Here is a 23,055-nt window from a genome sequence, read left to right on the forward strand (position 1 = left end):
AGGAAAAAACGTTGATTGTGAGAATGTGTCTATACCAGTGACGAGCAACCAATTGCAATTATTTGGAAGCCCATGGGCCTGCTTGGGATTATTTTCTTGTGTAGGTACAGTATTGTTGTATTGTATTGAGTATTGTTGCCCACCACTGGTCTAAACGCTCAAATGCTCATCGTTTCTCTCCAATAGGAGAGACACAAGTTATTAATGCGGTACACGAATAATTGTCGACCCACTTAAGTAAACAAGTTTTTGGTATTACAACAAAAGAAAGGTCCTTTTACCGTAAGCAAAGTTGCTAAATGCTTGACAATAAATAAAGTTAGTTACGTTCAATTATCCTACTCGTATGGCAAACTTTTTATACGTCGAAGAAAAACATTACACGGTAACAATAATAGTCGGTTTAGATTTAGATAAAGCTCTCATATATATATCGCCCATTTCGACCTCCTAAAGCATATTTATTGACCAATCGAACCAAAATATTGCACAACGCTTTCTTCGATGACTATCACAATATACATAGAGTCTGGTCGAAATCCGGTCAGAATTAGATATAGCTCCCATATATATGTTCGTCCGACTTGAAATAATGAAACTAGAATTAAGAGAAAATTAAGAAATAATATTGCCATTCGCTTCTTAAAGAAAATTTCATTAAAATTTTGTCTTTAAATATGTTAATTGAAATTTGTCTTAAGAAACCATTTTAGGGTACTGTCGTTTGAAAAAAATGTTATTGAAATCCTTGTTTTTTTTTTTTTAATAATTTCGAGAGGGCCCAGGTCTGAGTATCATTTTCACTTAAGGCAAACATTCATAGAAATTTGGGCTTTAGAAAAAATTTGGTTGACATTTTGAAACGCAAAATTATTAAATTAGGCATTAAAAATATTTCATTAAAATGTTGTTTTTAAAGAAAAATGTCTTTGAAATTGTATCTTTAAATAGAACAAGTAAGAGCGTGCTATGTTCGGCCGGACCGAACCTTATATACCCTCCACCATTGATAACATTTGTCGCGTTCTTTGAGCGGTATCTCTTTCTAATCAAACAAACAATAATGAACAAGTAAAAGCGTGCTAAGTTCGGCCGGGCCGAATTTTATATACCCTCCACCATGGATCGCATTTGACGAGTTCTTTTCCAGGCATCTCTTCTTAGGCAAAAACAAGTAAAAGCGTGCTAAGTTCGGCAGGGCCGAATCTTATATACCCTCCACCATGGATCGCATTTGTCGAGATCTTTTCCCGGCATCTCTTCTTAGGCAAAAAAGGATATAAGAAAAGATTTACTCTGCTATTAGAGCGATATCAAGAAATGGTCCGGTTTGGACCACAATTAAATTACATGTTGGAGAACTGTGTAAAATGTCAGCCCATTCGAATAAAAATTGCGCCCCTTGGGGGCTCAAGAAGTAAAATAAAGAGATCGATTAATATAATAATTGCGACCTCTAGAGGCTCAAGAAGTCAAGATCCAAGATAGATTTATATGGCAGCTATATCAGGTTATGAACCGATTTGAACCTTATTTGACACATTTGTTGAAAGTAAGAATAAAACAAGTAAGAGCGTGCTAAGTTCGGCCGGGCCGAATCTTATATACCCTCCACCATAGATCCCATTTGTCGAGTTCTATGCGCGGTATTTCTTTTTAGACAAACATAGAATATTGAATAAGAACTGTTATGCTATTGGAGCTATACCAAGTTATAGTCCGATTTGGACGGTAAATGAATGCTGAACATTGTAGAAGTCATTGCGTAATATTTCAGTTCATTGGGATAAGAATTGCGCCTTTTAGGGGCTCAAGAAGCAAAGTTGGGAGATAGGTTTATATGGGAGCTGTATCAAGCTATTGATCGATTTCGACCATATTAGACACGTATGTTGAAGGTCATGAGAGAAGATCAAAATTTCAGCCAAATCGGATGAGAATTACGCCCTCTAGAGGTTCAAGAAGTCAAGATCCCATATCGGTTTATATGGCAGCTATATCAGTTTCTATTTCGATTTACGCCATACTTAGCACAGTTATTGGAAGTCATAACAAAACACCTCATGCAAAATTTCAGCCAAATCGGATGAGAATTGCGCGCTCAACTGGCTCAAGAAGTCAAGATCCAAGATCGGTTTATATGGCAGCTATACCAGATTATGAACCGATTTGAATCATACTCAGCACAGTTATTGAAAGTAATACCAAAACACTACGTGCAAAATTTCAGTTAAATCGAACTAGAATTCCGCCATCTAGAGGCTCAAGAAGTCAAGACCCCAGATCGGTTTATATGACAGCTATTTCAAAACATGGACCGATTTAAACCATAGTCAGCGTAGTTGTTGGAAGCGATACCAAAACACGTCGTGCAAAATTTCATTCCAATCGGATAAGAATTGCGCCCTCTAGAAGCTCAAGAAGTCAAGATCCAAGATCGGTTTATATGACAGCTATACCAGATTATGAACCGATTTGAACCATACTTGGCACAGTTGTTGAATATCATAACAAAACACGTCGTGCAAAATTTCGTTCCAATCGGATAAGAATTGCGCACTCTAGAGGCTCAAGAAGTCAAGACCCAAGATCGGTTTATATGGCAGCTATATCAAAACATGGACCGATTTGAACCATACTTGACACAATTGTTGGATATCCTAACAAAATACGTCGCGCAAAATTTCATTCCAATCGGAAAAGAATTGCGCCTTCTAGAGGCTCAAGAAGTCAAGACCCAAGATCGGTTTATTAGCAGCTATATCAAAACATGCACCGATATGGCTCATTTACAATACCAACCGACCTACACTTATAAGAAGTATTTGTGCAAAATTTCAAGCGGCTAGCTTTACTTCTTCGGAAGTTAGCGTGCTTTCGACAGACAGACGGACGGACGGACAGACGGACGGACATGGCTAGATCGAAATAAAATGTCGCGACGATCAAGAATATATATACTTTATCGGGTCTCAGACAAATATTTCGAGTAGTTACAAACAGAATGACGAAATTAGTATACCCCCATCCTATGGTGGAGGGTATAATACGTGGTGCAAAATTTCAGCCAAATCGGATAGGAATTGCGCCCTCTGGAAGCTGAAGAAGTCAAGTCCCCAGAACTGTTTATATGACAGCTATATCAGGTTATGAACCGATTTGAACCATGCTTGGACAGTTGTTGGATATCATAACAAAATACTACGTGCAAAATTTAATTCCAATCTGATAAGAATTGTGCACTCTAGAGGCTCAAGAAGTCAAGACCCAAGATCGGTTTATATGGCAGCTATATCAAAACATGGACCTATATGGCGCATTTTCAATACCAACTGACCTACACTAATAAGCAGTATTTGTGCAAAATTTCAAGCTTCTAGCTTTACTCCTTCGGAAGTTAGCGTGCTTTCGACAGACAGACGGACGGACGGACGGACATGGCTAGATGATATAAAATGTCACGAAGATCAAGAATATATAAACTTTATGGGGTCTCAGACAAATATTTCGAGTAGTTGCAAACAGAATGACGAAATTAGTATACCCCCCATCCTATGATGGAGGGTATAAAAAGAATTGTTATGCTTTTGGAGATATATGAAGTAACAGTCCGATTCGGACCATAAGTAAATTGAATGTTGAAGACCATAGTAGAAGTCATTGCGTAACATTTCGGTCCATTCGGATAAGAATTGCGCCTTGTAGGGGCTCAAGAGCACATTCGGGAGATTGGTCTATATGGGAGCTGTATCAGGCTATAGATCGATTAAGACCATATTGAACACGTATGTTGAAGGCCTTTGTACAAAATTTCAGCCAAATCGGATAAGAATTGCGCCCTCTAGAGGATTTAGAAGTCAAAATCCCAGATCGGTTTATATGGTAGCTATATCAGGTTATGCATCGATTTTAACCATATTTATCGCAGTTGTTGGAGGTCATAACAAAATACTTCATGCTGAATTTCAGCCAAATCGGATAAGAAATATGCCCTCTAGTGGTTCAAGAAGTCAAGATCCAAAATCGGTTTATATGGCAGCTATATCAGGTTATAGGCCGATTTGATCCATATTTAGCACAGTTGTTGGAAGTTATAACAAAACACTTCATGGAAAATTTCAACCAAATCGGATAAGAATCGCGTCCTGTAGTGGTGCAAATAGGCCGATATGGCCTATGCTTTGATATCCTTTGAAAGTTAACGAGCTTTCGACGGTCGGACGGACATGGCTAGATAGACTTAAAATGTCACAACGATCAAGATTATATATACACTATATGCACAATTTCAGCCAAATCGGATAAAAATCGCGGCTGGTAAGGGCTCAAGAAGTCAAATCGGGTGATCGGTTTTGATGGGAGCCGTATAATGTTCTTGATCGATTTAAACCGTACTTGGCACAGTTGTGGGAAGTCATAACAGAACACCATATACAAAATTTCAACCAAATCGAATAACAATTGAGGCTTCCAGGCGCTCAAATCGGGAGATCGGATTATATGGGAGCCATATCAGATTATAGACCGATTCGGACTGTGTTTACCACATTTGTGGGAAGTAATAACAGAACACTATGTGCAAAATTTCAGCCAAATCGGACTCGAAATTGTGACTTCCATGGGCTCAAGAAGTCCAATCGGGAGATCGGTTTATTCTATATAAACCATATATTCTATATAAACTATATATCAGGTTCTTCGATTCGATTCAGGATTCGTACCGTACTTGACACAGTTGTTGAAAATTATAACATAACACTATGTGCAAAATTTTAGCCAAATCGGGCTCAAGAAGTCAAATCGGGAGATCGGTTTATATGGGAGCTACATCCAAAATTGAACCGATGTGGCCCAGAGACCTACATTAATATAAAGTATCTGTGCAAAATTTCAAGCGGCTAGCTTTACGCGTTCGACTGCTATCGTGATTTCGACAGACGGACATGGCTAGTTCGAATCAGAATGTCGAGACGATCAAGTATATGTAGACTATATAGGGTCCTAGATCAATATTTCGAGGTGCTACAAACGGAATGACTAGATTAGTATACCCCCATTCTATGGTAGTGGGTATAAAAAGGAAGAAGAGACAAAGACAAAGAAAAGAAGCTGTAAAACTACAAGATGCATTGATTAAATTACAATTTGAGCAACAACAGCGCCGCAGCAGCAACAATAACAAACCACACTACAAAATGTGTTACAAACATCTATCATTAGCAGGGAAGTGGGAGATATCAAGGGCATAATTATGCGATTTTCTATTTCTAATTCCACAACTAAAACTACAAAATGCGCATATTTAGTTCGCGTTTTAATAGAGTTTTTAAATCATTTTCTTATCAGCCGCTGGCTAAGCCAGACTAAGTTTACATTTAAACTATGGATCGGTAGTCATAAACGAAACTAAGAAAAAAATCAGAAATATCAAATGGAAAAGTAAATGAAAAAATCAAAATGATTTGTTCTCAAAACAACAATTCTTCAAAAAAAAAACAACATTTTGAAATTATTTATTTCTTATATTGCCAAGGAAAGTGCAAGTATGCCTATAGTGACGTGTCTTACTTCGTGCTGTTGCAATTTTGTTTTGTGACCGACACTAACGGGTAACGAAGGGATACTGGAATTTATCCTTAAAGATAATTCTGTACTTCCTTAATAAGAAAATTACTCGTTTTTGCGATCACAAACCATAAAATTGTAATGAAGATCAACTATCAACTATATCAACCAACTATTGAGCGATAAACTGTGATTTGTGTGATTTATAAATAAGTAAAAGTGCGTTAAGTTCGGCCGGGCCGCCTCTTATATTGTAAATAATCCAACATGGATCGCTTTTGACAAGTTCTTTGAATGACTTTTTCAGATATATAGAAGATAAACTACAGATGCAGATAGACCGTACCCATTATGACCATTAGAAGTCATAGAAAACCCCCTGGAGGCTCAAGAAATCAAGATTCGAGATCAGTTTATGTGACAGCTATATCAAAACATAGACCGATATGGCCCATTTACAATCCCAATCGACCTACACTAACAGGAAGTATTTGTGAAAAAATGTCAAGCGCCTAGCTTTATTTCTTCGAAAGTTAGCGTGCTTTCGACAGGCAGACGGACGGACGGACAAACAGACATGGCTAAAGCGATTCAGAATGGGTCTAAGATCAATATTTTGATGTGCTAAAAACGGAATGACGAAATTAGTAAAACCCCAATCTATGATGGAGGGTATAAAAACAAGTGAAAAATTATTTTGTCATTAAGATTTAACAGGTAAATGTGTGCAAAGTTCGGCCGGGGCGATATATACTTATATACCCACCACTATGGATCCCATTTATCAAGTTTTTTGCCCGGTACCTCTTTTTAGGCAAACAAAGGATAATGGATAAGAATTGAAATGCTATTGGAGCTATATAATCTATATCGATTCGGACCAAACTTGGCTTGGATGTTGTAGACCATAGTAGAAGTCATTGTGTAAAATCTCAGCTAAGTCGGATAAGAATTGCGTTCTATAGGGGCTCAGAATGTTATGTCGGTAGATCGGCTTATATGGGAGCTGTACTAGACTATTGACCGATTCATACCATATTTGGTACCTATGTTGAAGGTCATAGGAAAAGCCGTTGTATAAAATTTCAGCCCACATGGATAAGAATTGCGTCATCTAGAGGCTCAAGGCGTATAATCGGGAGATCGGTTTATATGGAAACTACATCCGGTTGTGAATCGTTTTTGACCATATCGGATAAGAATCAGCCAAATCGGATAAGAATCGTGCCCTATGGAGGTCCAAGAAGTCAAGTTTCGAGATCGGTTTATATGGCAGCTTTGGCAAAACATAGACCGATATGGTCAACCGACCTACTTGTGAAAAATATGAAGCATCTAGCGTGCTTTCAACAGACAGATGGACGGACATGGCTAAATCGACTTAGAATATGAATATTTCGATGTGTTAAAAACATAGTGACGAAATTAGTATACCCAGGGAGCGGTCGAACGAATAAAAATATTCGCTTGAATTTTCCACAGATACTTCCTATTAGTGAAGTTGGGACTTTAAATGGATGAAATACGATCATTTTTATACCCAACATCATAGGATGGGTGGTATACTAACCTAGTCATTCTGTTTGTAACACCTCGAAATATTCGTCAAGACCCCATAAAGTATATATATTCTTGATCGTCTCGACGTTCTGAATCGATTTAGCCATTTCCGTGGGCCCGTCTGTCGAAATCACGATAGCGATTGAACGCGTCAAGCTAGCAGCTTGAAATTTTGCAAAGATACTTAATATTTATGTAGATCATTGGGGATTGCAAATGGGCCATATCGGTTCAGATTTAGATATAGCTTCCATATAGACCGATCTCCCGATTGAGCCCCTGGAAGCTGCAATTTGTGTCCGATTAGACTGAAATTTTGCACATAGTGTTCTGTTAAAACTTTCAATAACTGTGCTTAGTACAGTTAAAATCGGTCTACAACCTGAAATAGCTCCCATATAAACAGATCTTCTGATTTGACTTCTTGAGCCATTAGATGCCGCAATTTTTGTCCGACTTGGCTGGAATTATGCACAGAGTGTTCCATTTATGACTTACAACACTTGTGGTAAGAAACGTCCGAATCGGTCTATAACCTGATATAGCTCCCATATAAACCGATCTGCCGATTTGAATTCTTGAGTCCTTATAAGCCGCAATTTTCGTATGAATTGGCTAATTGGCTGTTGCGACTTCCAACAACTGAGCCAAATATGGTCCAAACCAGTCTATTACTTGATTACTAGCTCCCATGTTAACAGGTCTCTCGATCATCCCTGTTCGGTTTCTAGAAGCTGTAATTTTTGCTGGTTAGACAGAAGTTTGGTATGTGGAATAAAATTATGCCTCTCAACTAAATTTATTTTGCATACATTTTTAGGAGACTCCATGGTGGTGGGTTCCCAAGCGATCTCACGATTTAACTTCTTGCGCCCAAATAAGCAGCAATTTTTGTCCGATTTGGCTAAAAAAAAGGTACACAAAGTGTTCTGTTATGACTTCCAACAACTGTGCCGAATACGGTTCAAATCTATCTATAACCTGGTATAGCTCCCATGTAAACCGGTCTTTCGATTATCCTTGTTCGGTTCCTAGAAGCTTTAATTTTTGCTGGTTGACAGAAGTATGGTATGTTGAATAAAATAATGCTCTTCAACTAAATTTATTTTGTATAAATTTTTAGCAGAATCCATGGTGGTGAATTCCCAAGATTCGGCCTTGCCAAACATTTATACTTGTTGCTAACTATTTAAAAAATTTTATAGCTCTTATATGAACCGATTTCACGATTTGGTTTTTGAGCCCCTGGAAGCTGCAATTTTTGTTCGATTTGGCTGAAATTTTGCATGTAGTGTTCTGTTAAAATTTTCAACAACTGTGTTGAGTGCGGTCCGAATCTGTCTACAACGTGATATAGCTCCCTTATAAACCGATATCCCGATTTGACTTTTTGAGCTCTTGCAAGCCGCAATTTTTGTCCGATTTGGGTGAAATTTTGCATGCAGTGTTCTGTTGAGGATTCCAATGTGTCAAGTTACGGTCCAAATTGGTCTACAAACTGTTGTAGCTCCCTTAAAGGCCGATATCCCGATGTGACTTCTGGAGCCCTTACAAGTCGCAATTTTTGACCGATTTGGCTGAAATTTTGCATGCGGTGTTCTGTTATACTTCCAATCCAGTCTATAACCTGATATAGCTCTTATATAAACCGGTCTCTTGATCATCATTGTTCAGTTCCTAGAAGCTTAATTTTTGCTGGTTTTGTTTTAATTTAGATCACCAGCGTCTGATGGAATATCTCCGGCATTACTACAGGCGGAACCATGTTAGTTACTAGTGCGGGTTGCGAGGCTGTGTGCAGGGCATATGGAGAGGACAAGTTGCCATTGAACCACATCCTATACCGCTGTCAAGCTTTCGTAAAGGGTAGGTCTCACCATTTGGAAATTGGTCGTTATACCATATTTGAACGAACTTAGAGACATAGAATGGAACAGGATTAACGAATGTGTATTTAGTACTGAATTCTTGGCATAGACTTTCCGCGGTCTCATTTCGGATTGGCAGTGCATGAAGACCGATTCGGTTTTTAACTTAAGGTATTTGGAAATAGTAAGCGAATCTTGAAAACCCCTGAGCGAGCAGGTGAATAGATGAAGACAATTTCAGAGTGAAATAAAAGAAGTATGGGAAAGTTATATAGTGCATGATGCGGCGGGCGAAGTTCATGGCGGAATGTTTCGAATTTAACATAGCGCTAACTTGGATTTCCGGAGACGAATATCCCAGTAAGGCTCGTCTTCAGTGAGCGAACCAGACGCTGGTCTTAAATAAGTTCCATTTGTCAAGCTGCTAAACATATTAGAACATATTCGCCCACAGCGAAGTCAACATCGAGGTGGGAATCTGGATGCTGGACTGCTAGGGCTCTCTGTGCAATCGTCGTTAGAAGTAGGAATGAGCGGTCGGTGGTTTCCAATAAGAGGTCCCTGACTGGGGTGAATCGCGCATAATGATTAATGTAGACGTTGAAGAGGAGATGACTGGGCAACTGCTTTGTTTCTGGCGGGGTCTACAGGGGTACTGGCATTACATCTTGGGAAGGCGGATTTACAAAAATTTGGGTAATCTTACAATCGTATCGCTTAGAGGTCGCCTCTAATATGCTCTTATACATACTAGATGGGATGAAATGCGTAAAGCTGTATATGCGAGAACGTGTAGGAACAGTGGCTGGTACACAGCATATAAACTATGTATGTAGGCGTGGTCCAGCGAACCTCCGGGGTATTCACATACATAAGGGGCATATTAGATAGGCGCTTGTCTCCTGAATTCTATTTCTATCCCTTTATATCGCCTCAAGATCAAGATCCCTAGACTTGACTTGATCTTGATCTTGATCAAACTAATTTCTCTTTGTCATTTACACTTCTTTTCTCGCTAGGGTATCACAACGGGCCAATTTAGCCTTGGAGTAAACACCTTTCAAACTTAATATAAGACTATTAGGAAATATAATACAAATCCATATCCAAATTTGTATTCATCTGTAGGGGATCTGAGACACCCACAAAACCTCCCAAAGATAACACTTTTACAGACCAGGACAATATGAAAGTCAAATAAAGATATTTTGGGGTATAATTCTAAAATCAAATTTTGGAATTATTTATCGGAGGGGCAGCTTCAGTGCTCAAAAGCCCCCAAACGGATATGTATCACCACGACGACAATACAAAACTCTACTAAAATGAATTTGATGGAAACTATGAAATCGCATTACCAAAATGAAACTTTAATTAGACGGCATACAGTGGGCCCAACTGCGAAACAATTGGAAATAAGTCCACAACATTTTACCTGTTAATCTAAGCAGCAAAATATGATTATGTTATGTGTGATGGGCAAAAATACTCCCACTATTGCCCCTTTTCGTGTACGTATGCAAGACAATAATCCCAAGCAAGCCCATGGGCTTCAAAACAATTGCAATTGTGTGCTCGTCACTGACTAAGCAAATATCAGTCAGTATGTTGAGCAGCTCAGTCGAGTGTGGATGGTTATATCGGAAAGTGACAATTTTAAAAGTTTCGCCTTAGGTACAACAGGTAAAAGTGTACTAAGTTCGACCAGGCCGAATGATATTTACTCTCCACCATGGATCGCATTTGTCAAGTTCTTTGCACGGTATCTCTTTATATGAAAACAACGGATACTGGATACGAATTGATATGCTATTGGAGCTATATCAGGTTATGAACCTATTCAGGGCATACGTGGCTTGGATTTTGGAGACCATAGTAGACCATAGCATGATCAAGAATCAATGATGGAGGATCAAGAAGTAAGATTGGGAGATTCGTTGATATGGGAGCTATTCAGGTTAAAAGCCGATTTATACCAGAAATCGTTGTGCAAACCTCAGCCAAATCAGACTCGAGAGAAGGGTTTATATAGGAGCAATATAAATATAGGTTGGGGACCTATTCCGACCATACTTATCACATCTGTTGAGTGTGGTAGAAAACGTCAAAGTACAAAATGTCTGCCAAATTGGATTAGGGATGCGCATTCTAGAGACTCAAGAAGTATAATTGGGAGATTGGTTTATATGAGAGCTATAACAAAATATTTACCGATACGGCCCAACTACAATCCGAACCGATCAACACTAATAGGAAGTATTTGTGCAAAGTTTGAAGTGCCTAGCTTTACTTCTTCGAAAGTTTGCGTGCTTTCCACATGAAGACGGCCAGACGGATATGGCTAGATCGACTAAAATGTCATGACGATCGAGAATATATACTTTATGCAGTCTTAGACCAATACTTCGATGTGTTACAATCGGAACAACGATGTTAGTATACCACCATCCTATGGTGGAGGGTATAAAAATGCTGGTATATCCAGTGACAAAAATCATTGGAGCAACAAACAAATGGCTGCCAGGTATAAGAATATGTAAGTCACATACATTGTTTGGTAATAAAGTTTTTTTTTTAGGGACGCTTCAAAAGTGGACCGATAGGGATGGCAAACGACGCCATATTTTTTGCCGCCCTTATGACAATTCTCTTCAGTAAGGTTTGCCATTTCATGATGGAAAGATATTCCAAATATGCGTTATTGGTTAAACAGCAATCCACGCGTCATCATTGCATCCTGAAAAAATTATGGTTTGGTGCGGTGTATAGGCCGGCGGCGTCATTGGGTTCCGTGCTGATCAAGACCGGCACGTTACTGTGAATGGGAATCGCTACCGTTCAGAATGTCGCGATTTCGTCCCAATTGTTTGATATGGACTTGGAGGCCATTTGGTTCCAACAGGACGGGGCCACAGGCCACACAGCGAATGTCACAGTCAACTTAATGGAAACCAGGTTTCGAGAAGGTGTTATCTCACGAAATGGTCCAGTCGATTGGCCGCCTCGGTCGTGCGATTTGACGCCGTTAGACTATTTCCTGTGGGGCTACGTCAAGTCTATTGTTTATGCCAACAAGCCAGCAACGATTGTTGAACTTCGTACGACTATCGAACGCGAAATTGCACCTGTATCGGCGGATTTATGCTTGAAAACCGCCGAAAATTGGGTTCAGCGTCTGGACTTCTGCAAGCGTGCATGTGGTGGTCATGCGTACTTTTACACAAATAAAGAATTTCAATGATATCAAAAACCGTTTTTGTTTTATTTAAAAAAAAAAAAAAAAATGTAGCGCTTTGATAGAAAAACCTTAAAAGAAATATCCATCCCCACAATATGTATTTAAATGTGCAAAACAACAATTGCCACAAGTAATTTTTTGTTTTATTTATAGCATAATGAATACAGCAGATCATAATATAAAACCATAATGGAGTTGTGTGAAAATGCAAGGCTTTTAATATATTTGTGCATCATAACATCGAAATAATTCCAAATGAATTCTGAATGTGTTTCAATTGCCAACAGAGAATCGCTTAGAATTGGTCAACATTTGAGTTTGAATTGGGGTACAACATTAAATTTGCGAAGTTCAATTTAATGTTGTACCCTTTTCAATATGAACAGTCTATTTTAAAATTAACAAGTAAAAGCGTGCTAAGTTCGGCCGAGCCGAATTTCATATGCCTTCCACCATGGACCGCATTTGTTCTTTTCCCGGTATCTCTTAACCTATTACAGATATTTACCTAATAAAGCTATATCAGATTATGGGCCGATGCAGGACACGTTTGGTTTAGATGTTGGAGACCACAGTGAAAGTCATTGATCAAAATTTCAGATCGGATAAGAATCGGGAGATCGGTTTAAGGGAGCTATATCAGGTTATCAACGCACTAAGACCATTCTTGGCATAGTTGTTGGAAGACGAAACAAAACACGTCACGCAAAATGTCAGCTGTATCGGATAAAAATTGCGCACTCTAGAGGCTCAAGAAGTCAAGATTCCAGATTGGCTTATATGACAGCTATATCAGGTTATAAACCGATTTAGACCATTCTTGGCACAGTTGTTGGAAGTCATAACAAAACGCTAGGTGAAAATACAGCAGATTGTAATGCAAAACCATAATGGAGTTGTGCGAAAATTGAAGGCTTTTAATATAATTGTGTATCATAACATCGAAGTAAATCCAAATAAACTCTGCTTATAACTGTTAAAAAAATGAGTTTGAATTGTGTTGCAACATTAAATTGTATTGGCATCCTTTTTAATAAGCACAATTTTTATTAAAATTAACGAGAATATATCTATACATAAGCATGACGTTAAATTAATTCATAAATAAAAAAAACTATCCCGAATAACATGTTCTATACATCAAGAATGCAAAAATTTTTGGCAAAAAAAGATGTAATTTTATCGTAAACAAGGCCCAAGTTTTTTCAGCAAAGAAGTTTAATTGGCGAATATTTCCTTTGTTTGAAATGAATAATTCATTTGCGTGTATAGTCTATTATTCGTACGCTCGTAAGATTCAGAATTAAATCAAAAAATCCTTTATGTTTTGTTTTTTTTTAATTTCATCACAATTTGTTGTAAAGATCACCACAATTCCCAATGCATTGAAATACATTGAGGTCTCAACAAACTGATAAATAAAATGCATTTTTTTCTTAAATAAACAGCTTAAAATATTCATCCCTAACGCCCCCATCATCCCCTTTAACAAATATTCATATATTCAAATATTACTACATTACATCTACGAAATGCTGAAAACTTGGCAAATTTTTGCTATGCTGAAAGCTGCAGCATCAACTGTTTCCGTTTCCTTAGGTGGTTTGTGCCTGACTGCACTTACTAAGAGAACTGTATTTACTGCAAATTTGTACAACTTTAGTACTTATTTGGTTTATATTGAAACAAAAGATAAACAAACATACATATACACTTCATCACGTTTTACTCTCCTATGCTGTGGATGGGTTAGTTGCGGTATGGGTGGCACAGATGCCTTCCTGTTATTTTCTCTATTACCGATTTGTGCAAATGCAGAAGCCTCGTATGCAAATATTCTCATTGCAAATGGAATAAGGAAGAGAAGCGAATATTAAAATAATAAATGCAGATGCATATGCCAACATTGTCGAGTAAACCAACATTGTTGATATTTTTCGTGATATTAAAAATTATATTTTGTATATGTGTCGCAAGTGAGGGATGGATCATTTTTAATATGGGTTCAATAATACGCCTGGGGGAAATTTTAAATATGAATGGCGAAAGTTTACTTGGGAGATGTGCGGATAACTTTATGAAGGTATATTCCATAAATCGCTTTTCATTAAAAGGGCCACTTCTCTTCAGGACATAAATTTAAAAATTTCATGACTCGTACGCTTGAGTCATAGTATTAATACTTTATTTAATTATAGCCCACACCACTACTGTGGTACAGGGTATTATAACTTAGTGAATTAGTTTGTAATTCAGAACAACTTCCTGATTCGATTTAGCTATGTCCGTCTGTTCATTTTAATTTGTGTGCAAACTTCATCCGATCGTCTTCAAATCAGACGAAGCCTATTGAAATTGGATTTGTAGTAATACTGCAATAAAATGGTCATTTGTTAACCGATTCTCATGATATTTGGCAGGAAGGATTTTCTTTCTTTCTTTCTTGCCTACATTACAGGTGAATTTCATAGAAATCGGTTCAAATTTGGATGTAGCTCCCATATATATGTTCGTTCGATTTGCAGTAATACTGCAATAAAAAGGTCATTTGTCAACCGATTCTCTTGAAATTTGTTAGGAAGGAATTACTCTTGACTCTAAACACTACTGGGTAATTTCATGAAAATCGGTTTAGATTTATATATAAATATATATATATATATATATATATATATATATATATTTGTTAATCGATTCTCTCGAAATATGGACGACTTCATGGACGACTTTCATAGAAATCGTTTCAGATTTAGATATAGCTGTCATATATATCGCCCGATTTTCACTTCCAGGGCCTTTTTCGACGAATACCACATTATCCGAGAAGTTTGCTCGAAATCTATTTAGAATTAGATATAGCCCCCTTATATATGTTCGTCAATTTTTGGGTAATCAAAATTGTATCAGAATTAGACATAGCTCCCACTTCGTACCTAAAGGGTAGGTGAAGGGTATTATAAAGTCGGCACCACCCGACTTTTCTTACTGGTATTACTCATACATCAGTTCTTAATACAAAATAAGTTTTTTTGTCAGAGCTTTTTCGAGATTAAATCGTGACTCTGAGTTTACCCTACACCTACCCTATAAGTACAATGTGGGACCTATAACCTATTCTCAACCAATTTTCAAGGACCTCGGCGAGCAAATATGTTCAAACTGTAAAAACTTTAATCTAATTCTGAACCGATTCCGAGCAAACTTCTCAGATAATGTGGTAGTCATCGAGGAAAGCGTTGTGCAAAATTTTGGTAAGATTGGTCAATAAATGCGCTGGCAGTGGCCGATTTCTATGAAATTCACCAGTAATATTGACAGTCATAAGAAAATCATTCCTGTAAAATTTCGACAGAATCGGATAACAATTGATCACTTTTTTGCAATATTTCTCAAAATCATCGAGGAAAGCATTGTGCGATATTTTGGAAAGATTTTTCAATAAATGTGGTTGCAGTGGCTCTTGGAGTGAAAATCGGGCGATATATATATATATGTATATGAGAGCTATATCTAAATTTGAACCGATTTCCATGAAATGACGACAATCGTAAAAACATCCTTCCTGCCAAATTTTGAGGGAATCGGTTAACAAATGACAATTTTATTGCATTATTACTGAAAATCGGACGAACATATATATGGAAGCTATATTGAGATGTGAACCGATTTTTTCCAATTTCAATAGGCTTCGTCTCTAGGTCGAAAAACATGCCTGTACCAAATTTGAAGACGATCGGATGAAAACTGCGACCTGTACTTTGTACACAAAATAACATGCACAGACGGACAGACAGACAGACGGACATAGCTAAATCGAATTAGAAAGTGTTTCTGAGTCAATCGGTATGCTTATCAATAGGTCTATCTCTCTTCTTTTTGGATGTTACAAACAAATTCACTAAGTTATAATACCCTGTACCACAGTAGTGGTGTAGGGTATAAAAATATCAATAAAAGTTGTCTTTAAATATTTCTTCGAAAACTTGTCTTAAAAATGTCCCTAAAATTTTGTGTTTTGATAATTTGTTATTAAAAATTTGTTTTTAAAAAGGATTTTATAAAAATATTCTTTAAAAAAAATTGCATTAAAATTTTATTAAAAAAATGCATTGAAATTTTGATTAAAAACGTCATTGAAATTTTGATTAAAAAATTCATAGAAATTTTGATTAAAAAATTCATTGAAATTTTATTCAAAAACGGCATTGAAATTTTCCGTTTGGAATAAATGTCATTAAAATTTAAGTTTTGGAAAAAAATTCTTTAAAATGTTATGCTTAAGGAAAATTTTCATTAACATTTTAAGCTTTAAAAAAAATTTCATTGCAATATTGTCTTAAAAAACTGCATTGAAATTTTGTTTTTGGTAAAATTTTATTGTAATCTTACCATTATGTGGAATTCCGACCGAATACCGTACATGGGGGAAAAGTTGTTCAAACTTTTGAGAAGATCGGTTGATAAATGCGCTTGCAAAGGCTCTAGCCTCGTATGCAAATATAAGATTAGTCAATAAATGCGCTTGCAGTGGCCGATTTCTATGAAATTCACCAGTAATATTGACAGTCATAAGAAAATCCTTCCTGTAAAATTTCGACATGATTGATCACTTTTTGCAATATTTCTCAAAATCGGACGAACATATATATGAGAGCTATATCTAAATCTGAATCGATTTCGAGCAAACTCCTCAGATACTGTGGCAGTAGTCGAGGAAAGCGTTTTGCAAAATTTTGGTAAGATGGATCAATAATTGCGCTTGCTGTGACTCTAGAAGTTAAAATCGGGCGATATATACATATGAGAGCTATATCTAAATCATCGAGGAAAGCATTGTGCGATATTTTGGCAAGATTGGTCAATAAATGTGCTTGCAGTGGCTCTTGGAGTGAAAATCGGGCGATATATATATACATATATATATATATATATATATGAGAGCTATATCTAAATTTGAACCGATTTCCATGAAATGGCGACAATCGTAAAAACATCCTTCCTGTCAAATTTTGAGGGAATCGGTTAACAAATGACAATTTTATTGCATTATTACTGAAAATCGGACGAACATATATATGGGAGCTATATTGAGATGTGAACCGATTTTTTCCAATTTCAATAGGCTTCGTAGAAGTGCAAACAAACAAACATTGCTAAATCGAATCAGAAAGTGATTCTGATTATCTTCTCCCTTGTACGACAGTGGAAGTGTAGGGTATAAAAATATTAAAAACTTGCACCCGTTTTTTAAATAAACTTTGTTTTAGAACAGTTTATAAGTCCATACTCAGAAAAGTAGTATGAGACACGTTTTAAGTGTTTTAAAATTGTTTAGTATTATAAACTAAAATCACACTGGACCAAATGTCCAATTTGCAACGACCAATGACCTACATCAATAAGAAGTATCTATGAAAAAATGCATGCGGATACCTCATTCGTTCGAAAGCTATCGTAATTTCGGCTATCTGTTGAACAGATGGAAGAATATGGGTGGACTGACTTAACTCAGTATCGACAAATGCACGCATAATAAGGACATAATAGGACATTTTTACGTCAAATAAAATACTTTTATCACGAAATTTTTGTTTTATTGTAACCGAATAACGTTTCTCTTCAACATGTCGCATTATTGAACATAACTAACTTTCTTTACTGTAAACCCTTTAGCAACTTCGTCTATCACAAAGGACCTTTCTTTTGTTGTAAATTCAAAAACTCTTTAATTGCAAAATTGCTTCGATAGCCGCGAAGGATTATTCGTGTACCGGACTAATAATTATTATCTTGTCTCTCTTAAGCTCCTATTAGACGACCAGACATGTTATAAGAGCTGTCATTTTCAGTATTCATAACACTTGTCTTATGTACGTTATACACGAATAAAGCGCGCTCTAATCGGCATGTGTATATTCGATGAAATAAAACGGCGATTCAAAAGTTGCATATTTATTTCAATATCCACTTGTCATATAAAATTTTTCGTACGTATCACACGATTTGTACAATTTTTTGAGTTGCTATTTTTCAAATTACACAATGACATGTCTGATCGTGTAATGACAGCTTTAATAGAGAGAGAGAGAGAGAGAGAGAGAGTATTTGAACGTTTAGACAATTGGTTGGAAAAATACTCACACTATTGCACATTACTTTGTACTTACCCAAGAAAATAATCCCAAGCATGGACCCATGGACTTGCAAATAATTGCAACTTGTACTCGTCCCTGGTATAGACACATTCTCAAATAAAAATTTTTTCCTTTTTTGTTTTGACTGAGCAAAGATCAGTCTGTGTATTTAGCAGCTCGGACGAGTGTGGATGGCAAACTCGCAAAGTGAAAATTTTTAAAGTTTCCGCTTATGGCTGGTTGAAAACTCATGTTTTTCGCAATTACTTTTTTTAAACACTAACAAGTTCCAGTGATAATATATTCCTTTGTTAAAATTGTTACATAAATTACGGTGGAATGTCCTACTGAATCAAATCAGCAAGTTCTTTTGCTTCAAAATCTAGAATCTAAAAAAAAAAAAACTTCGCGAAAAGAGAACAGCCTTTAGGTATAAAATTGTGATATCTCTAGTGACAAAAATCATTAGAGCTACAGACAAATGGCTATCAGGTACAAGAAAACACAGCATGAGTTTCTAGGAACATATGTACATTGTTTGGTAACATTTACGCGATAAAGGAATATTAGGGGCCGTAACGGTTCTAAGTGCTATGAAAAAAGTTATTTTTATACCCTTCGCCATAGGATAGGGGCTATACTAATTTCGTCATTCTGTTTGTAACTACTCGAAATATTCGTCCGAGACCCCATAAAGTATATAAATTCTTGATCGTCGCGACATTTTATGTCGATCTAGCCATGTCCGTCCGTTTGTCTGTCGAAAGCACGCTAACTTCCGAAGGAGTAAAGCTAGCCGCTTGAAATTTTACACAAATACAATACTTCTTATTAGTGTAGGTCGGTTGGTATTGTAAATGAGCCATATCGGTCCATGTTTTGATATAGCTGCCATATAAACCGATTTTGGGTCTTGACTTCTTGAGCCTCTAGAGTGCGCAATTCTTATCCGATTGTAATGAAATTTTGCACGACGTGTTTTGTTATGATATCCAACAACTGTGCCAAGTATTGTTCAAACCGGTTCATGACCTGATATAGCTGCCATACAAACCGATCTTGGGTCTTGATTTCTTGAGCCTCTAGAGTGCGCAATTCTTATCCGATTGGGATGAAATTTTGCACGACGTGTTTTGTTATGACATCCAACAACTGTGCCAAGTATGGTTGAAATCGGTTAATGACCTGATATAGCTGTCATATAATCCGATCTTGGGTCTTGACTTCATGAGCTTCTAGAGGGCGCAATTCTTATCCGATTTGAATGAATTTTTGCACGAAGTATTTTATTATGTGCCAACTGTGCCACGTATGGTTCAGATCGGTTCATAAACTGATATAGCTGCCATATAAACCGATCTGGGATTTTGACTTCTTGAGCCTCTAGAGGTCGCAATTATCATCCGATTTGCCTGATTTTGTACGACGGTTCCTCTCATTACCATCAACATTCGTGTTTATTATGGTCTGAATCGGTCTATAGCCCGATACAGCTCCCATATAAATCGATCTCTCTATTTTACTTCTTGAGCCCCCAAAGGGCGCAATTCTTATTCGAATTGGCTGACATTTTACACAGGTCTCCAACATATAATTCAATTGTGGTCCAAACCGGACCATATCTTGATATCGCTCTAATAGCAGAGCAAATCTTTTCTTATATCCTTTTTTGGCTAAGAAGAGATGCCGGGAAAAGAACTCGACAAATGCGATCCATGGTGGAGGGTATATATTGGGTTGCCCAAAAAGTAATTGTGGATTTTTCATATAGTCGGTGTTGACAAATTTTTTTCACAGCTTGTGACTCTGTAATTGCATTCTTTCTTCTGTCAGTTGTCAGCTGTTACTTTTAGCTTGCTTTAGAAAAAAAGTGTTAAAAAAACTATATTTGATTAAAGTTCATTCTAAGTTTTATTAAAAATGCATTAACTTTCTTTTTTAAAATCCGCAATTACTTTTTGGGCCCAATAAGATTCGGCCCGGCCGAACTTAGTACGCTTTTACTTGTTTGATCGTTATTTTGTGACTAAAAAAAACGCATGCTAGTTAATTTAATTATTTTCAACTTAAAATAAAAGGTCGAACGAAACTCTTAAAAAGGGGAGTTTTATTTATCCGTCATAAATAAAACTTATTTTTCAAAGTTCGCTGCTGATCTAATCATTACAATTTGTAAAGCAGTGTAATTACTTCATGAAACATGTTTTTTTGCATACAGGTGTAAATCGAATTCAGTTGACAATATGCGTTGTTTAGTACAATAAAAACGAAGTAAGCCTTACTATCTCCGCCAAATTTATTGTCACCAAGTATTTCATTATTACTTTACTTAGCTTTGATGGTTTAAGTACATCGTTTGTGTGCCACGCTGCGTATAAGTGCTATACTAAACATAGATAAACACATAATGATATCGGTTTTTTGCATTTAACAAATTTAGTAAATTGAATTTAGGTATTAAACAGTGAATCTTAATAAGTGGTTCTTAATATAAATAAATTTAAACTTAACACAATATCAATTTAAACAAGTAAAAGCGTGGCAAGTTCGGCCAGGTCGAATCTTATATACCCTCCACCATGTATATCATTTTTCGAGCTCTTTTCCCGGTATCTCTTTTTAGGCAAACATTGGATAAAAGGAAAGAATTACTATAATATTGGGACTATAAAATCAAACTATCGCCCGATTCGGACCATAATTGAACTGAATGTTGGAGGCCATAGTAGAAGTCCTTGTGTAAAATTTCAGTCAATTGGAAAAAAAATTTAAATGGGAGCTGTATCAGGCTATAGATAGATTCAGACCATAATTGACACGTATGTTGAAGTTCATAAGAGAATTTCAGCCAAATGGGATAATAATTGCGACCTCTAGTGCCTCAAGAAATCAAGATTCAAGATTGGTTTATATGGCAGCTATATCAGGTTTTGGATCGATTTTAACCATACTTAACATATTTGTTGGAAATCGGAAAAGAATTGTGCCCTATAGAGGCTGAAGAAGTCAGCCGTGCAAAATTTCAAGCGGCTAGCTTTACTCCTTCGAAAGTTATCGTGCTTTCGACAGACGGACGTACGGACATGGCTAGATCGACTTAAAATGACATGACGATCAAGAATATATGTATATACTTTATGGGGTCTCAGGCGAATATTTCGAGAAGTTACAAAAATAATGACGAAATAATCATACCCCCATCCTATGGTCGAGGGTATAAAAAGGTAAGTTTCTTTATTCTTTGCATATCTTATTTCAAATTTTTGTACATGAGCCATTCCATGCCAGACTGTGCGATTTTTTTCTCTTTTTGAGTTCAGGAAGGCAAAAAAAAAAATAAATTTTCCGTATTTGTATATATTGGCAAAAACTGTACAGTGTGTTCCTGCAACCCAAGTGAGCGTGGAAAGAGCATTGTTTGCTCTTAAATTGGTACTGAACGACCTGCCTTCAAATCTTTCCGTTGAAAATTTGGAAAAAATTATGTTCGTTAAGTTTAACAAATAAATTAATAAAAACTTCATATGGTCCATCTCATATAAAGTTTTTATTAATTTATTTGTTAAATTAAACAAGTAACTGTAAAAAAAAGTATATGAGTTTTATTTAAGACGAAAAAAAAACTCCTGAAAAGACTTTTATTTTCTGAAGGAAAAAATAAAAATTCCTAAAAAGAGTTTTATTTACGACAGATAAATCAATCCCGCTTGTCAAGAGTTTCATCCTTTTATTTTTACTTTGAAAAAAAAAAAAACATTAACTTTGGAATTGGGAGCATTTTTTTAATATCACCATAGATTCTGAAACAGCTTTCCGAGATGAATCTATTGGTATATGACAGTATTTGTCTCCGTTGACTCTAACATGAAGAGTTTTTGACATAAAATGTTGTGGATAACTGTTATTTGCGGAATATCCATCCCTCTTTTCAACCTAACCTAACCTAAGATGTACTGGAGATCATAATACGAAACCACAATGGGAGTATCAAACTCCGAAAGATTGGTTTACCAACTGCTTATATTTGGAAAATATTTGAGCTTGAATTAGGTATTTTAAAATTAAGAACAATATACAAAGTAATGATGTTAAACTAACTAATTATAAATGAAGAAAAAGAAAAACTGGTTGAAATCTTGAATAACACGATTTATATATCAAAAATGAATGGTATTGCCAGGGGAAAAAACGTTATATTTGTCACAAATTTTAGCATGAATTTATCGGAAAAACATGTACTTTTATCGTAAACAAAGTTCAACGTTTTTCAGAAAAGAAGTTTACTTGGCTACAAGGTCCTTCATGTGGAACGAATTATTTTTCGCATGTGGGTGATAAAACATACAAGAATAGAACTGTTTTAGAAAAATTCTAGATCGAGGAAAGGATTAGGAAAGATGTAATCTAATGAAATTTGGATTGGCATAAAGTGGACGAATGAAATTAGTTAAAAAATATTCCCGTCTATAACGACATGTTTTGTTTTTTTATAGCTCAAAAAATCCAACAAAAAATTTCCTCAAAACACTTTGTAGTGAGATTTTTGATAATCGTTCCAGAGTTTTTTTGCATTTAATGGTTTCTATATTAAAAAAAAAAAACAAGTGAAAAGACGTTAAATTCGGCCGTATCGAATTTTGGTTACCCATCACCTCGTATATATATGTAAACCGCCTTTCATCAAAATTCG

At 36.3% G+C, this 23,055-nt stretch overlaps 1 protein-coding gene across 4 annotated transcripts in view; it reads right to left on the reverse strand.

The window, feature by feature from the left end:
- The window catches only part of LOC106092612 (F-box/LRR-repeat protein 16), a 531,167-nt gene that overhangs the window by 83,038 nt on the left and 425,074 nt on the right, over positions 1 to 23,055 (reverse strand). The window lies entirely within an intron of this gene.

The sequence above is a fragment of the Stomoxys calcitrans genome, chromosome 1 (assembly GCF_963082655.1).
Source record: "Stomoxys calcitrans chromosome 1, idStoCalc2.1, whole genome shotgun sequence".
Lineage (NCBI taxonomy): Eukaryota > Metazoa > Arthropoda > Insecta > Diptera > Muscidae > Stomoxys > Stomoxys calcitrans.